The 18,598-nt window shown below is 38.4% G+C and overlaps 1 protein-coding gene and 1 pseudogene across 2 annotated transcripts in view; one reads left to right on the top strand and one right to left on the bottom strand.

Annotated features, from left to right (window-relative positions):
- Window positions 1-6,907: 6,907 nt before the first annotated feature.
- The window catches only part of ACYP2 (acylphosphatase 2), a gene marked incomplete at its 3' end in the record, with an annotated part of 273,923 nt that continues 262,232 nt past the window's right edge, over window positions 6,908-18,598 (top strand). The window contains exon 1 of the mRNA XM_079720649.1: window positions 6,908-6,969. The remainder of the gene's footprint in view (window positions 6,970-18,598) is intronic.
- On the bottom strand, window positions 7,061-7,459 carry LOC307064302 (small ribosomal subunit protein eS12-like; annotated as a pseudogene). The gene has a single exon. The product of its transcript is annotated as a small ribosomal subunit protein eS12-like (transcript).

Here is an 18,598-nt window from a genome sequence, read left to right as displayed (position 1 = left end):
CATGGACAGAAATGTTGAAGTTGTCAAGGATGATATCATTGGAGAGAAAGAGGGAAGTTCCTAAAGCTATCGAGGAACATAAGGCATAGCCCCAAGGCTGGTAGACAAATTTGATAGGGAAGAGGGTATGTAAACATTTCAAAGGAAAGTATGTAATGTATTGTTCATTCTCTCAGTCTCTCTCTTTCTCCCTCTCAAATTGGGGAGGAAACCCCCTTTATTTTACTTTGGAGAAAAGTGAGGAACAAACAAAGGCTGAAAGATGTGTTGCATTGCTAATAATTATGGTTAGTTGATGACAAAGTCAAATATAAGATCTCGATAAACTGTTAAATCTTTGTTGTTTGGCTTGTCTCATTTTAACATTGAGAATCAAGCTATTAAATACCTAAGTAGTCATTTATTATGAGAATATACATAGTATAACATTTTATTGCCAGAATAGAAATATAACACTTTTATTCCCACAAGCTGCTTTTCTGTTTTTCATTAAAATTTTTGGATGTATCTGGCAAAATTGCCATTTAAGTCTAATTTTTATTTCCTTGGATATTCTTTTCTTTTTTGGCCAAGGTGCGTGCAATGTGGGATCTTAGTTCCCCCATCAGGGACCAAACCGGTGTCCCCTGCAGTGGGAGCTCAGAGTCTTACCCACTGGACCACCAGGGAAGTCCCTGCTTGGATATTTTTGAATAAAACATTCTTGTGCTGTTCCCTGGCAGAAATAATATTCATTGGCACTGTTGGATGACATTTCAAAAATGTCTCCTTCTTCTCCAGTCTCAGATTTGTATAATCTTATCCTTCATGAATACATAGCATTTTTTGTAGTTTCCCTCTGGCATGCTCTCTCTCTCTCATAGTAATAATAATAATAATAATGGGAAGACCTCTGCTATGAAGTTCTTAATCTCTTTTAAAGTCACAAACATTTAATGCTGTAGTTTGCTTTTCTGTGTCCCTCTTTATTTCTGCTGATTCTCCTTTTCTCATTGGAAATGGTCTGTGTCATTTAACAATGAGCTAGCTTATGAGCTTTTACACTTTTGGTACTAGATCTTTATTGGAAACATCAGATGATAATCTGACACATTGTGACATCTAGCTGTATTTTCAGCTCTTTTCTATGTGTCTCTGCTTTGATGTGTTTATTTTTAATCTAATCTCTAAATTCTGGGGCATTTTCTCTTTGAGTAAGATACTGTGTCAAATTTGTAAACACTTTCAGAGAATTTGATCTGAGTTTTAAATGCTTTCAAGGCTCTTCTGGTTTTCAGAATATCTACTCCTGAAAGTTTTTGTACTTGAAAAGTACCTAAAAGGCTTTACTGATTTAAAATACTCCTGAAATAAATAGTCCAATTCCCCTTAATAGATGAGTTTGTTGAATTTAAATTTGTTTTGCATTTGCCTTTCTGTTTTTCCTATGCCAAATTAAAGCATAACACTGTACCTCTTACTATAGTATTCAGAGAGTTATCAGAATCTGGTTACTCCTCCTATTCTCATGTTACCCTAAAACTGGGTTGGTCTCTTGGTGGGGTTGAGTCAAAGGACATAACCAAGCCAAAGATCGGGAAAAGGAAAGATTTATTACTTGCAGCAAGTAAGGAGAACACCAGGAATCTTTCCTAAAGCAGTATCTCCCCAAACTGCAAAACTGGGGAAGTTTTAAGCTAAGAGTACATGCATATTTATGAAGGGACTTGGGAAGTCAGACAGAGTCCAAGCTTTAGTTGATTGAAGTCTGGAGAGTCAGAAAAGATCAACATCATTATCCCTAGGTTCCAATGGATCTGGTTGTTGAGTGCTTCAGGCTAATCTTTACCATTGAAACGGAACTGGGAGTCTTTACAACTTGGTATTTTATCTTTGCTGTTGTTAGTTCTCTTGCCTGATAACAGTCATTTGTTTCTGCATTCTTTTGTTCCCTTAGGATCATTAATTACTGAGACCTGTTCAAGGGCAAGCATTGTGGCCGGGCTTAGATCACAAATTAGCTTAGGTCAAAAATGGTTTCTGTTATGTCAAGAAAGCCATGCCTGGTTCTCTTTCTCCGGGGACCCCCTACCCTATCTGCTTACACTCATTTCCTCTGCTGCCACCCTGACCCACAGTCCTTGTGTTGCAGGAAGGGGGACCCCTTCCAGGGCCCAAGAGTGGGCTCTTGTCTAACACTCGGAAATGAATTGTCCGAGGACACACATGTGCTGACAAAGCAAGAGACTTTATTGGCAAGGGGCGCCCCGGTGGAGAGCAGCAGGGCAATGGAACCCAGGAGAACTGCTCTGCCACGTGGCTTGCATTCTCAGGTTTTATGGTAAATGGGTTGGTTTCTGGGTTGTCTCTGGCCAATCACTCTGACTCAGCGTCTTCCCTGGTGGTGCGAGCATCACTCAGCCAAGATGGATTCCAACGAGAAGGATTCTGGGAGGTTGATTGGACATATGGACTGGCATCTCCTCTCTCCTTTTGACCTTTCCCGAATTCTTCCGGTTGGTGGTAGCTTGTTAGTTCCTCATTCCTTACCAAGACCTCCTGTTTAAGACAACTCATGAAAGTGGTTACTATGGTGCCTGGCCAGGGCAGGCAGTTTCAGTCCTGGTTCCTCTAACAATTGCCTCCATCATCTCTGGCCTGGACTGTTTCAAGAGCCTCCCAGCTAGTAGACTGCCCCGGCACTCCATCCCTATCATCTTTCTTAACCAGCAGCCAGAATGATCCTGTTGAAATATGTCAGGTCATATCACACCTTGGGCCTTGAATGGCTTCCCATCTCATTCAGAGTAAAAGCCAAAGTCCTCACAGTAGCCTACAAGGCCTGAAGTGATCTGGTCCTTCTTCCCTCTCAGACCTCACCTCTCTCTTTCTCCCTCTGCTCCAGCTACATTAACTCCTTACTGTCCCTTGACTGTGCCAAGTTGCTCCTACCTCAAGACTTGTGCTGCCTTTGGAAAGCTTTCCCCAAGTATGCCTGCATGGCATGGGCCCTCAACTCTTTCACATCTTTGCTCAAAATGTCACCTTTAGGAGGGCTTCTCTGACCCCCTATTTAATTTCTTTTTTTTTTTTTTTTTTTGGCCGCACTGCGCAGCTTGCGGGATCTTAGAACCCATGCCCCCTGCAGTGGAAGCACGGAGTCCTAATCACTGGACCACCAGGGAATTCCCTGATCCCTTATTTTAAATCCCCCCCGCAAGCACTCTCTGTTCCTTTCCCCTGTAATTGTTTTGTTAATATAACATTTACTATCATCTGATATATTTTAATGAATATATTATTTATTACCTGCACTGCCACATGCTCAAATATAAGTTTCATGAGGGGTTTGAGTTTATTGATTGAACAGTACCAGAAACAGGGAAGGCTCTACAAGAAAAAAAAAAGAATTAATTAATTTAGCATTTAACATGAGAAATGAGAATTGTTTACTAAACAAAGTAATACCTGGGACACTGGATAAGAATCTGTGATTGTGCTTACAGTGGAAGCTTTAAGAAGCTTAGTGGAATCCAGGCAGGTGGGACACGCTGGGGAACACAAACCTTTGGTTTGTGTGGCTGGTTTCCCTCCTCAGCTTTTGGACTCCTTTGTTGAAGATAAGGGTGGGGCTTGTGTCATGTTCATCTTTACTTAGTTTAGCTTAGGTAAATTGAGGCTCCAGGTATTGCATTTTACATGATTATATCAAAGTATGTGATACTATTCAGCTAGCTTCTCCATTATCCAGTCTGTCATAAACTTTCAGTAAGAAATCTTGTGTGGCTTTTACGGAAGTGAGAATATTTATATCTCTCCCTCACCTTCTGTCATTCTTTCTTTCTTTTTTTTTTTTTTTTTTTTCTGTACGCGGGCCTCTCCCGTTGCAGAGCACAGGCTCCAGACGCACAGGCTCACTGGCCGCGACTCACGGGCCCAGCCGCTCCACGGCATATGGGATCTTCCCGGACTGGGGCACGAACCCGTGTCCCCTGCATCGGCAGGCGGACTCTCAACCACTGCGCCACCAGGGAAGCCCTGTCATTCTTTCTTGATTCATATATCCCTTTCCTAAAGATCTAATTCATTGGAGCATCTAGAGAGCTTTTTGTTGGGTTTTATACTCCGAATGAAGCACAGTTTTATCTCAAGAAAAAAATAGAAGTTGAAAAATGAACAAATCTTTAACTCCAAGTTCTGTTTTTAGGCTGCTAGACTGTTCTCCAGTTAATCAGTGCCTGGAATCTGCAGCCATCATTTGGATGACATAATTTTGCAAATGTAGTTGTTTCAAAGAACATGTTGTACTTAGTAGGGTGCAGGCAGGACACTTCCCCACAATTCTCCATTTAAACCAGCTCTGAAGATTCACCCTTCTTCATACCTTGAGTCCCATACCTTTTAGGTAATTCTTGGATAGTAAAAAGTCTAGTCCATATTAGAGATTCACATTTGGATAGCATTACTCTTAAAAGGGGTGGGGATCTTTTTAATATAGGGCAGTTTCCTTCTGCAGGATCCCACTTTGTTCAAGTCCCACTCCCCCCTCCACATCAGTATGAATGTAGTTTACTCCTGGGACTGCATCTCTCTCTCCCTCTGTCCTTCCCTCCCTTCCTCTGCTCTGCCATCTCTAGATGATACAGCCACAGTCTTTCACTTTTAGACTTTCCAAAGTGCAATTGCAATTCCCATGTACCCCCACATTCTAGGAGACACAAGTCAAGTTCTCCAAATGAGTCTCTGGAAAACTCCCTCATTTGAGGGGTAGGAACTCCCCTCTCCAGTCTCTTGTAGGGGGTGGCGGGGGAGGAATGCACAGATGCTGGGAACAGAAAAACATTCTGCTTATTCAGCCTCAGTGAATTTTTCACCAACTCATGTAGTCTGGAGGTGGGTCATAACTTAAGGCTGATGAAACTGGTTTTTCAATGTTTTTAACATGTTCAGAAATACTTGACGTCTTGTGCAAACGAGGCCTCAGCTGAACCCAAGATTCTCTCCCACCAGTCATTTTAGATCTGTTGATCAATTTGCCTGCCATCCCCAACTCTCCCTCTTCATTTCACTCACAGTCTGGAGTGTGAAAGACTCTCTCTCTGTCCAGGTAACAGATGACTGAACTAGAGATGGACTCCTGACCCTGGGACCAATCCAAAGACTGGTCCAATCTGGTTGTCTCCTGAGAATATATACTGAGATTTAAGAGCCTGTAGTAAGATGGTGTTGGATGCTTGAACTTAAAGTTATTTAGAGTCAGGACTGAGAGTCCTAATGGGCAAACTGCTGAGTAAGCAGGAGAAGGAAGCAGAAGGAGACAGGAAGGCATATAGCCAGAGACATGGAGAGAGCAGTGTCTATTCCCTTTCCATTTCCTGGAGACATTCTACCATACTGTCTGCACTTGTTTCTATGAATTTCTCCTATGTTCTTTTTTTGTAGTCTCCCTTTTTATGTCAGCTGGTTAAGTGAGAAATGACTGCTCCTTGCAAACAAATTGAACAGACTAGAATAATAAACTTGTAAAGAATTATTTTTTTCTTTATGGCATGCTTTCTCTCCCTATTTCAATATTATGCCTCAATGGATATCTTGAATTTAAAACCATATCATGATCCCCCACTACTCAAAGTACTGTCTGAGGACCAGCAGTCTAGGCATCACTAGGAGTGTGTTAGAAATGCAGGATCTCAGCCTTCCCAGACCTACTGAATCAGAGGATCCCAGGTGATTTCATATTCATTTGATAGCTTGAGAAGCCCAACTGTAATTTACTCTACACATTTAGTCAAATCAGTCTTCCTAAAATACTGCTTTCATCATGTCCCTAGAATTTTAAATGGTTCCCCATTGCTCTCAGAAAAGTCAGGTGCCCCGGCTTGACACTTAAGGCCACAGTAAAATGGACCTAATCTACCTCTCCAATCTTTCTTATATGGATGTCCCACTGCAGCTAAATCAGTCTATTCAATTATTCTCCAGATGTGCCAAGTGTATTCAGGGTCTTTGCTCATGGCATTTGCCTGTCTGGAATTTTCATTCCCATCTCCCTACACATCCTTCCTTCAAAGACCAGTTCAGTTTCTACATCTCATCTCAGCTCACACTGTTGTTTCATCCTCTGAATATCTGTAAATCTACAGTGGCTATTCTAGGGTTGTGGGGTTTTTTGTTTTTGTTTTTTTAATTATAGCCTCTCCTCCTCATCAGTGCTTATCACAGTGCAGTGCATATAGCAGTGTTTTAATTCATTGGTTACATCTTTATTATTTAAAATGGTTTTTAATTGGGAAGAGACTTGTTACTTTATACAGCTCTAAGTTTTCTAATTTCTTTGACCAAGCAGGGGTTAAGTCAAAACAGAAAGAAACTGAAAGCAGTGTGCTCATGTGCTTCAGTATTTGTAGGTGAATTTTCATCACACTCTGAGAGTGCACTTATTTCCATGACATTTTATTCCCCATCACTATACAAAGATGTGTTCTATTGATATATAAGTTCTATATATATATAAGTGAAGGTTCTAATGGATCTCTTTTTAAAATATATTTAAGATATTATTGCAACTGATATTATACATACACATAGTTTAGGAGTCAATTGCTCTGTAATTCTTCTTGTGAAAAATAGTATCCCTCTCCATCCTCATCCTGCAATATCAGTCCTTGAGCTTTAGCTGAGTGAGGACTACATGAGTAGATGCCTCATGTGCTACTATGTTAAGTCTACATATGGGTTAGGCAGTTGGTCATGAGCCAGAGGAGTAGCAGATATGAGTGATTATAGGATTCCATTTGTAAACCATTTTCACTCTCCCCTCCTTTAGATCTAAACTAGTAGAACATGGAAAAGCTGAGGAGACTTGAGATGGACCTGTACTGGGATCCAACAACCGAGAGTATGGTTCTCAAACCTGTGTGTGCATCAATACCACTTGGAGAGTTGTTACTGGGCCCTAACCCCAGTGATTCTGATTCAGGAGGTCTTGAGGTAAGGTCCCCAAATTTGCCTTTCTTTCTTTTTCTTCCTTCCTTCCTTCCTTCCTTCCTTCCTTTCTTTCTTAGCTAAGTTTTTCATTTGTTCATTTCTTGCATTTGGAGTACTCCTCAATGGCATCCTTTGCTTGAGACTCTTTGCCATAGTCCTTAACCAACATACAACTTCAACCAACCACTTTATTAGGCTTTCCCTCTCAGTGAGTTTTACAGAGGCCTACTCATTCCTGTAGTTTCTTGTTGTCATCAACCTCAATTAAGTTGGTTTGGTGTTAAGCACAAAGGGCCTCCACCAACTTGACATACATAGGCTCATCACCGTTGGATGCAAGCACACAGAGATGGACTTGGCACTTGTCTAAGGCTTTGGCAGCTTTGTGAGTTCCATGTGCTAAGCCATCGTGGATGTAGATGGTCTTCAACACCTCTTGTAAAGCAGTATTAATGTCCATTACACCTCCAGCAGCAATGCCTTCCTTGACCATGGTGGTGGGTTATGTGTGCTGCCAATCTTGAATGCACCCGAGCCTCTGCCTCCACAATGGTGTCAGGGAAACAGCAAGGGTTTTCCTTTCTAACAGATCCCTAGATGATTCCTAGCTGATGCTACTGCATCAGGAATCACTAGGACTGCATTTGAGACTGCATTTGAGAATGCAGGACTGCAAATGCAAGACTGCATTTGAGAATCACTAGTATAGTGGGGAGAAAAATAACAAAAGGGAAAAAGAGCCAAATTAGTATGATTTGTTAGCCCAGGTCCCTCTTGATATCTATTTTTTTGAAGGTGTGAAAATTGTAACATTAATTCAAATAACAGCATTTAATTTAACAAAGAGAAAAGGCATAGTTTGTTTAAATAGAGCTAGTTATGGTTTTTGCTCTTTATATCAAACATTTGCAAACATCAATCTCTATCTGAAAAAAGATTTTAGTTTTATTTATTAAAATTTGTGAATGTGAAGGAAATACGTTGTGATTTCATATGACAGTGAAATTAGTAAACAATGATATAAGAAGTCTGCAGATTGCTTTCATCTTGTGTTTTTTTTAAATTTTATTTATTTATTGATTGATTGATTTTTGGCTGTGTTGGGTCGTCGTTTCTGTGAGAGGGCTTTCTCTAGTTGCAGCAAGAGGGGGCCACTCTTCATCGCGGTGCACGGGCCTCTCACTATTGCGGCCTCTCTCGTTGCGGAGCACAGGCTCCAGACGCGCAGGCCCAGTAATTGTGGCTCACGGGCCTAGTTGCTCCGCGGCATGTGGGATCTTCCCAAACCAGGGCTTGAACCCGTGTCTCCTGAATTGGCAGGCAGATTCTCAACCACTGCGCCACCAGGGAAGCCCCTTGTGTTCTCTTTGATGTTTTGGATAAACTGATTTTTTACCCACTAATTATTGGTCATATTATCATTTTGCCATTGAATTTTTGATGCTTGCTGTGTTTTATCTTTACTGTTTTTTTTCCTCTTTACAAAGATTATATTGATACTAAGTGAGTTGCCCTCAGATTACTTCCTGAAGAATGGAATCTACAACAGTGCTCTTAGAGCAGTGGGATGATGCATTGTGTTTTATTTTTAATGATCATCTTAAAAATCAAAATACAGCTCCTGCTGATTAATGATAAAATTGTACTTGTTTTGTGATTGCTTCCCCTCTGGGAGAGGAAATATCAATGCAATGCTTTCCTCAAGTACAGTTTAAAAATATTGCTTTTATTTTTTTTCTTTCCAGTTTTATAGAGATATAATTGACATATAGCACTGTATAAGTTTAAGGTATACGGCATAATGATTTGATTTACATATAATACATCATGAAGTTATTATCACAGTAAGTTTAGTGAACATCCACCATCTCATGTAGGTACAAAATTTTTAAAATAGAAAAAAGTTTTTTCTCATGATGAGAACATGATAGTTTTTAACAATTTTCATATGTAAGAGGCAGCAGTGTTAATTATCATTGTACATTACATCCCTAGTACTTATTTGTCTTATAACTGGAATTTTGTACCTTTTGACTGCCTTCCTTCCTTCATCCAATTCCACCTTCCCCACCCTACACCTCTGCTAACCATAAATCTGATCTCCTTTTTTATGAGTTTGTTTGTTAATTTTTGAAATATGATTAACCTACAACACTATATTAGTTCCTGTTACGCAACAGAATGATTAGATATTTCTACATTTCAAACTCATCACCACAATGTCTAGTTACAATATGTTACCGTACAAAGATATTACATAGTTATTGACTATATTCCCCACACTGTACATTTCATACCCATGACTCATTTATTTTGCAACTGGAAGTTTGTACCTGATAATCTCCCTCACATATTTCTTTCCTGACCCTCCCCTTTGGCAAACACCTGTTTGTTCTCTGTATCTGTAACTCTGTTTATGTTTTGTTTGTTCATTTGTTTTGTTTTCTGAGATTACACACATAAGTGAAGTCATACGGTATTTGTCTTTCTCTGTCTGACTTATTTCACTTAGCATAATAACCCTCTGGCTCCCTCCATGATGTCAAAAATGGCAAGATTTAGGGCTTCCCTGGTGGCACAGTGGTTGAGAGTCCGCCTGCCGATGCAGGGGACACGGGTTCATGCCCCAGTCTGGGAAGATCCCACATGCTGCGGAGCAGCTGGACCCGTGAGCCATGGCTGCTGAGCCTGCGCATCCAGAGCCTGTGCTCCGCAACGGGAGAGGCCACAACAGTGAGAGGCCTGCATACCGCAGAAAAAAAAAAAAAAAAAAAGGCAAGATTTAATTCTTTTTTGTGGCTGAGTAATATTCTATTGTATACACACACACACAGACACACACGCACACACACACAGATCTTTATCAGTTCACCTATTGATGGGCACCTGTTGACGTTGCTTCCGTGTTTTGGCTATTGTAAATAACACTTCAATGAACATAGGGGTGCATATATCTTTTTTAATTAGTATTTTTGTTTTCTTCAGGTAAATACCCTGGAGTGGTATTGCTGGATTGTATGATAGTTCTATTTTTAATGTTTTGAGGAATCTCCATACTGTTTTCCATAGTGGCTGCACCAATTTACATTCCCACCAATGGTGTACAAGGATTCCCTTTTCTCCACATCCTTGCCAATATTTGTTATTTGTGGTCTTTTTGATGATAGCCTTTCTCACAGGAGTGAGATGATATCTCATTGTGATTTTTAATTTGCATTTCTCTGATGATTAACAATGTTGAGTGTCTTTTCATGTGCCTGTTGGCCATTTGCATGTCTTCTTTGGAAAAATGTCTATTCAGATCTTTTGCCCACTTTTAAATAAGGTTGTTTTTTTTTACATTGAATTGCATGAACTATTTATATATTTTGGATATTAACTCCTTATTGGTCATATCATTTGCAAATATTTTCTCCCATTTAGTAGGTTGTCTTTTGTTTTGTTGATGGTTTCCTTTGCTGTGCCAAAGCTTTAAAGTTTAATTAGGTCCCATTTGTTTATTTTTGCTTTTGTTTCCTTTGCCTTAGGAAACAGATCTGAAAAAATATTGCTATGATTTATGTTAAAGAGTGTTCTGCCTGTGTTTTCTTATAGGAATTTTATGGTTTAAGGTCTTACATTTAACTCTTTAATCTATTTTAAATTTATTTTTGTGCATAGTGTGAGAGAGTAGTCCAGTTTGATTCTTTTCCATGTAGCTATCCAGTTTTACCAGCACCATTTGTTGTTGAAGAGGCTGTCTTTTCCCCATTGTATATTCTTGCCTCCTTTGTCATAGATTAATTGACCGTGTGTTGGTTTATTTCTGGGTTCTCTATTCTGTTCCACCAATCTATGTGTCTGTTTTTGTGCCAATACCACACTGTTCTGATGACTGTAGCTTTGTAGTATACTCTGAAGTCAAACAGTGTAATCTCTCCAGCTCTGTTCTTCCTCCTCGAGATTGTTTTGGCTATTTGGGATCTTTTGTGGTTCCATACAAATCTTAGAATTATTTGTTCTAGTTCTGTGAAAAATGCCATTAGTATTTTGATAGGAATTGCATTGAATCTGTAGATTGCCTTGGATAGTATGGTCATTTTAACAATATTAATTCTTACAATCCATGAGCATAGTATATCTTTCCATCTGTTTGTATTGTCTTCAGTTTCTTTCATCAGTGTCTTATAGTTTTCTGAGTACATGCCTTTTATGGCCTTTGTTAGATTTATTCCTGTGTATTTTATTCTTTTTGATGTGATGGTAAATAAAAATATTGCTTTTAAACAAGGTTTTAAAATACCTTACTAGTGACTATAAAACAGTAGGTGAAAAAAATTTTAAGCCCAAAACTATATATCCCAGTAATTGCATTGCCGTCAAGTTAGAAGGCAATATCGTTATTTCAGTTATTCTGTCATTACCTAAAACCAAGATCAACAAACTAGGGCCTGTGGACCAAATGTGTTCCACCAACTGTTTTTGTAAATAAACTTTATTGTAATACAGGTAAGTTCATTCATTTTAGTAGTGTCTTTTGCTGCTTTCACACTATAACAGCAGAGTTGATTTGTTGTGACAGAGACCATATGACCCACAAAGCCTAAAATGTTTACTATCTGAACCTTTACAGAAAATGTTTACCAACTCCTGGCCTACCATGTAGTTTTGGAGCCCTTATATTGTTTTTTATTTTAGAGACGTGGAAAGTTTTTTTGAATAGCATTTATGATGGCAATTTTTGATTTGTTAAGGTAGACTTGATATTTCAAAAATACCATTAGTCATTTGAGTTAAAGAAAGGTAAATAACTTGAGTGATCACATGTTCTGATGCCATTTTGTCCAAAATATAATGAGGATATATTTAAAATAACCACACTGATTTCATTAGCAGGTTTGTAAGTAGGCTCTGAAGAACCAAAGTGGGATTCCTAGAATGTTTGAACAACAGTAGCATTATTGAAATAAACAATAGGTTCCCAAGGGGATTATCCTTTTAAATTAAAAATTAGTTGGCTTATCTTTATTGCCTATTTTGCTTTCTTTTTAAAAAATCAATCCTGAATAAAAATGTCTACATTATTCCAAAACAACTGGACAAATAAGTTGCGCATTATCTAGAGTACAAAAGAAGTTGTAGGATGGAACTTTTTATTTTGCAGCTGGGTTGTACTGGTGTTAAGCATATAACCCTAAATTTAGTTGAACCATCTGAGCAAATTTTAATAAACAGTTCACAGTTTAATAAACAGTTCATGGTTCACAGACTATTCTGCGAAGACAGTCACATTTTAAGTGCTCAGGCTACATAAATACTTTGGCTAGCCTTTGGCCAGTGAGCAAAGTAAAAAATAAAAATTGACCCCTAGAGAAATTCCTATCATCTTACCAGTGCTTTTACTGAGTTTGCTTTTCCCCACAACTTTTTATTCTGAAAAATTTCAAATCTATAGAAAAGTTACAAGAATAACAGGACTCATATACTCTTTTTCTTGATTCACCAATTTTTAATATTTTGTCAATTCGCTTCTCTCTCTCTCCTTTCCTTCCTTCCTTCCTCCCTTCCTTTTTTCTTTTGCTGAATCATTTGAGAATAAGATGCAGACATAACATTTTACCCTTAAATATTTTAGCATGCATAACCTAAGAATATAAACCTATGGTTATTTCAAAAAGTTTTCATGAATTTCCAAGTGATTATGCTTCTTTGTTGTGTTGTTATTTTTGTGGTTGATGATATCATTTTACATCTTATGTATGTAGGTGTGAATATGTATTTTATTATTCTTGAGTAAATACCTCGGAGTGGAATTGCTAGATCTAGTGAAAAGTGTATGTTTAACTTCACAAAAAATCACCACACTTTTTTAAAGATTAACTATCATTTTTGCATTCCCATAATCAATGTTGGAGAATTTCAGTTGCTCTGTATCCACAAGAACACTTGATTTTGCCAGTCTTTTGCATTTTAACCATTCTAATGTGTTTGTAGTGCTATTGCATTATGAGAATTTGCATTTTTCTTATGACTAAACATGTTGAATTTTTTCATATTGCATTTATACACCATTTGGGGGGCATATGGTGTCTATTTAAATATTTTTCCCATTAAAAAATAAACTTTTAATTTAGAACTGTTTTAGATTTACAGAAAAATTGCAAAGATTGTACTGAGAGTTCCCATATGCTCTGTACCCAGTTCCCTCTATTGTTAACATCTTATGTTAGCATGGTAACATTTGTTACAATGAATGAATCAATATTTATACATTATTATTAATGAATGTACATACATTATTCATATTTCCTTAGGTTTTACCTAATATCCTTTTTCTGTTTCAGAATCGACCTAAGATATCAGATTACATTAGTCATCATGTCCTTTAGACTTTTCTTGGCTATGACAGTTTCTCAGACTTTCCTTGTTTTTGATGACCTTAATAATTTTGAGGAGTCCTCATTAGGGATTTTGTAGAATGTGGAATGCCCCTCCATTGGGACTTGCCTTATATTTTTCTTTTGATTAGACTGGGATTATGGTTTTGGGTAGGAATACTGCAGAGGTAAAGTGCCATTTTTATCACAATGTAGCAAGGATACATACTATCAACATGACATCACTGTTGATGCTGACCTTAACAACCTGGCTAAGGTGATGTTTGTCAGGTTTCTTATATTTTTTTTCTCAAAATGTGTTTTGTATTTTTCACTTTTATACATTTCCAAAATAATAGCTGACCATAATACTCCCAACCTCATTATTTCAACCTCATTATTTCTTTCTCAAAAGTGTCCTTCAGTATATACATGACAGTTCAGCTTATTTAGTCTTCGATGCTCTCCAACTTCCTTTTCCTCTAACAAGTCTAACAAGCTGTAACAGCGACCCCAACACAGTCTGTGCCCCCAAGAAACTCATTGTTCAGGGAGTGGCTAGAGAAATAAAGAAATCATTGCAATGCTATGGGACTGACATGTGCTATAATAGAGGAAATTTCGGGATGCTGTGGAGGATGCCATGTCTCATTGGTGTATCAAGCGGAGGCTTTATGGAGGAAATTATTTCTAGGCAGAGACCTGAATGAGAAGGAATTAGCCAGATAAAGCTGGAGAGAGGATGAGGAAGAGTTCCAGTTAGAGAAAGTGGCTTCTACAGACCAGTAAGCTACATAGACCATTGTGTGTATTGGATATTCAGGTAGTTTATGAGGATTAAAGTCCAAGGCAAACTGACCAGTGACAGTACTGGCTGGAGAGTGAGGAGAATCCAGAATGCAAATACTTTACAAATCACATTAAAGAGTTTAGACCAGCAGGGGTGGGGGATAGGAGGAGGGCAGTACTGTCTCCACTCCCCCGCAATTTATAGGATTTCTTGCTTCTAATGTAATCATGGCCAAGCATTTAAAAATTGAACTAATGTTGCTTATGTTAATTATTTTTATTTCCTCTTTATCTTAAAGTTAGAGTGTTAGATTAAAATTATTTTAAAATTGTGTATATACATAGGTTACTTTCTCTATGAGTTTCCTTTCAGGATAGTAAGGGGGGGATAGTAAATTTGATGAAAATTGTGTGTTAGATAAAATTTTTCCTAATAGGTTGAGAGCCACTGGTATAGACCATGCTGAAGACAATGAAGAGTCCTTGAAAGGGTTTAAGTAGGGGAATGACATGATCAGATGTACATTTGGGTAAGATCATTCTGGCTATAATGTGGAGAACAGATTGGAAGGGGCCATCTTGGGAGAATGTAGGCCAGTGGGATGGCTATTGTGGTAATCCAGGTGAGAGATGATGGTGGCCTGAAATAAGGTATTGGTCATGGAGATAGAAAGAACATGATGATGTTTTCCCCTGGATTCTCTAAAGGGTTAGCTTTACTTTTGCCATTATATCTGCTTTCAAGACCAAAAGAAAATTTGAAATTTCAGGTATTTTAAAAAATAATGGGGAAATACTTTGCAGCAGAGATACTCCCCAAATTTCTTGAATCATATCAATAGTGTAATAATTTGGAGTCAGACTCTGGTTAAGAAGTCTGAGTCCTCACTGTGACATTGAATAGCCTTAGCCTTGGGCAAATTGCTTAACTTCTCTAGGCCTCAGTTTCTTCATCAGCAAAATGGGGATATTAATTATGCCTGCCATGTTGTAATTCCATGAGCATCAGTATTCACTTCACCTACTTATTAGACCAGCCCTGACTCTAGCTAAAAAGAATTTCAGAGGCAAACTGCATAGTTATCTTTCAAGCAGTTGTATTGGACTTAACTATCTACATGGTCATATTTTTGTGACCATTAACAACCATGAAAGAGTGAAACTTGTCTGTTGGCACCAGGCTTTAACCCAATGCCAGATGTTTCCCCTTTATAATTTGCTATCATCCTTTGGGGCCATGGAGAAGTATCTTCTAAGGACTTGTAAAGGAGGAAATAAAACTGCCCTCTGAGAATAAACTGTAGGATCATGGCAGAAAAACATATAATTACCTGAAAGAGACACACTTGGGCTGGCTCTCAATAAAACGTCAATAACCTAATTGAAGATATTTTAATATATCTAAAGATATCAGTCAATAAAGGATTGATTAGCCTTCAATCTCTAGATTTAAAAAAAACACACAGGCAAAACTGTCAGTACCCATCCAAGCTCAGATTAGGAAAGGAAATCTTAGCTTGCATGTTTCTGGTTCTGATTAGAGGTGGATGTAGGGATTACAGCTAATGGATTATTGAGGACTTTGATTCTTTTTGTAATATAATCTCAACTGAGATTGATGCTGTAGTAGGTATTGTAAGTTGCCATTACTTCTTTTCTTCTTTTTCATTAGGAATAGGACCCTTTATTTTTCAAAGAGCACAAAGTCACCCAGAATAAGGACCATACTTCCAGCTTCCTTTGAAACTAGGTGTGGCTGTATGACCAATTGTTTGTCTATGGGATGCAAGCTGACATGGTGTGTGCAACTTTCAGTAAGTTTCCATAAGAAAAGGGCATGCTTTCCTTTACCTTTTCCTTCTTCCTCCTGGTTAGAATGTGTATGTGATGGCTGGAGATTAAGTAACTACCTTGAACCATGAAGTTGAAACCTTGTGTTGAGTATAGCAGAGCAACAAAGTAGAGGGAGCCTGGGAGCCTGGTAATGGTGGATCTGCTATATCAGTCTTGGACTGTTTAATCTGGACTCTATTTTTATGAGAGATCATAACTTGTTCAAGCGTACTTTGTTCATGCTACTTATATTAATATTTGGGGATTTCTACTACTCACAGCTGAATCTAATCTTAACTAATACAGATGCCTCAGAGTCAGTATTAGTTTCCTTTTGCTGAATGAATTACCACAACCTAATGGCTTAAAATAATACATATTTATTCTATTATAATTCTGCAGGTCAGGAATCTAAAATGAGTCTCCCTAAGCTAAAATCAAAGTGACAGCAGTGCTGCATTCCTTCTTGTAGACTTCAAGGGGAAATCCATTTCCTTGCCTTTGTAAGCTTCTTGAAGCTGCCTGTATTCTTTGGCTCATAGCCCCCTCCTGGCATCACCTCAAGCTCTCGTTTCCATAGTCACATCTCTTCCTACTGCCTTTGACCTTCTTTTCTCTCTCTCATAAGGGTGCTTGCAATTATACTGGGCCTACCTCAATAATCAAGGATAATCCTCCCATCACAAGATCCTTCATGTAATCACACCTGCAAAATCCTTTTGCTGTGTAAGGTAACCTATTCACAGGTTCTGAGTATTAGGATGTAGACATCTTTGGGGGGGCCCAAAGATGTCTACATCCTATTCTGTCTGCCACAGAGTCTTTTAGTCTAGTTCCATATGTTTACCTATCTTTATTCTTATTACTGAGCAACATTTTGATTATGATTTGACTTCCCACTAGGCTATCCCTAGGGAGAAAATATACAGATGATACAGACACTGAGGTTTCTGTCCCTATGCAGAGATTTCTCATGACAAATTAGTAAAGCACCTTCTGAGTATGAATTGTCTCTCTTTGCCTTGACTTCAAGGAGAAAATGCACTAGTTATCCAATGAGAGCATTCTGGTCCATGTGAGAGTTTAATTTCTCACTGCAAATGAATAAACTGGCATTTGGATGTCTACCTCTGTCTCTTGTGCATGAGTCAATCTCTTGGGGCCTGTACCCAGGACACAGCCAGGAGTGAGGTTCTGGGTCAGATCCTGAAAACTGGCCAGATCTAATTGTGGTGCTTTGATGAATCCTGCCCAGCTCCTGCTGCCTTCCCTGGATGACCCCTTGACCACTTCCCTTTAATGTCCTTCTCCACTGATTTCTAGATCATTCAGTTAAAAGGAGTTAGTCAAAGGTGTGTGAAGTAATGTTGTCCTTATATAATGTTTTCTAATATAGAAAAAATATTAGAAAATATTTTAATGGACATTTGGTTTGTTTTATTTTTTAAAAAGTACTATTAGCTAGTATTTCTGACAATGTAACAATAAAAACATACTTTTAGTTAACTAATAAAATAAATGAATAAAGCATATGGAAAAACTGAAATTCATTAAACAAATGAATTCTAATGCAACATTTTAAAGTAAAACGGTTAACAGTGATCATATCAGCAGATAAGATATTGTAAATACCAATCAACTATAAGAAACTTGAAGATTCTTTCAAGAATATTAATGTGACTTAGAACTAGCAGATTCTTTTCACCCAGTGCATCAGACTGGGATAAACATTTCCCAAGAGTGTAACAATCTCTAAAACTTTCTCTCCTACACAGTGAAATGATTATAATTTAATATTCAATGTTACCAACACCTTCGCTTACATAATAAAGAAATCAAAGAGTAAAGTAGGAAAAACAAGCTGGATTTATTGAGACAACTCCAGATCATCACTTCCTGGAAGGTGGGAGGACAGAGTTATTCTTATCTCTGAGCCTCCTGATTTAAACATTTGTTCTGTGTCCTTGGCCTGGAATGCCCTTCTTGTTGGTCTAGTAAACAGTTCTTCAGTCTCCAAGATTCACATTAAATACTACGTTCTCTGTGAAGGTTTCCTTGTGTCTAAGGGGAAATTGACCCTTCCCATCTTTGGTGCTACCACTATGTACTCTGTACTTTTGGCAGATATGTGTATATATACATATAATTTAGTTTACTTAATATAACACTTACTATAATACTATACTAGGCATTCTTCCAAGCACTGCATAAATATTCAGTCATTTAATCCCCATAACAGTCCCATGAGGTATATTATCTATCTATCTATCTATCTATCTATCTATCTATCTATCATTACACATATATATGATTTATTATAAGGAATTGGCTCATGTGATTATGGAGGCTGAGAAGGGGGCCCATAGCGGGGCTGAGAAGTCCCAGGATCTGCAGTTGGCAAGCCGGAGACCTAGCAAAGCCAGTAGTGTGGTTCCAGTCCTAGTCTGAAAGCCAGCATAATGTTTGACCAAATGTCTGGGCACCCCATGGCCGAGTCAAGTTGACACATAAAATGAGCCATCACAGATGCGTAAACAGAGAAGGGCTCAGGGCTTCCCTGGTGGTCCAGTGGGTAAGTCTCTGTGCTCCCAATGCAGGGGACCCAGGTTTGATCCTTGGTCGGGGAACTAGATCCCGCACGCATGCCGCAACTA

The sequence above is a fragment of the Hyperoodon ampullatus genome, assembly GCF_949752795.1.
Source record: "Hyperoodon ampullatus genome assembly, chromosome: 15".
In the NCBI taxonomy this organism is placed as follows: domain Eukaryota; kingdom Metazoa; phylum Chordata; class Mammalia; order Artiodactyla; family Ziphiidae; genus Hyperoodon; species Hyperoodon ampullatus.
Note: the sequence above shows the minus strand (reverse complement) of the source record. Positions and strands in the feature narration are given on the sequence as shown.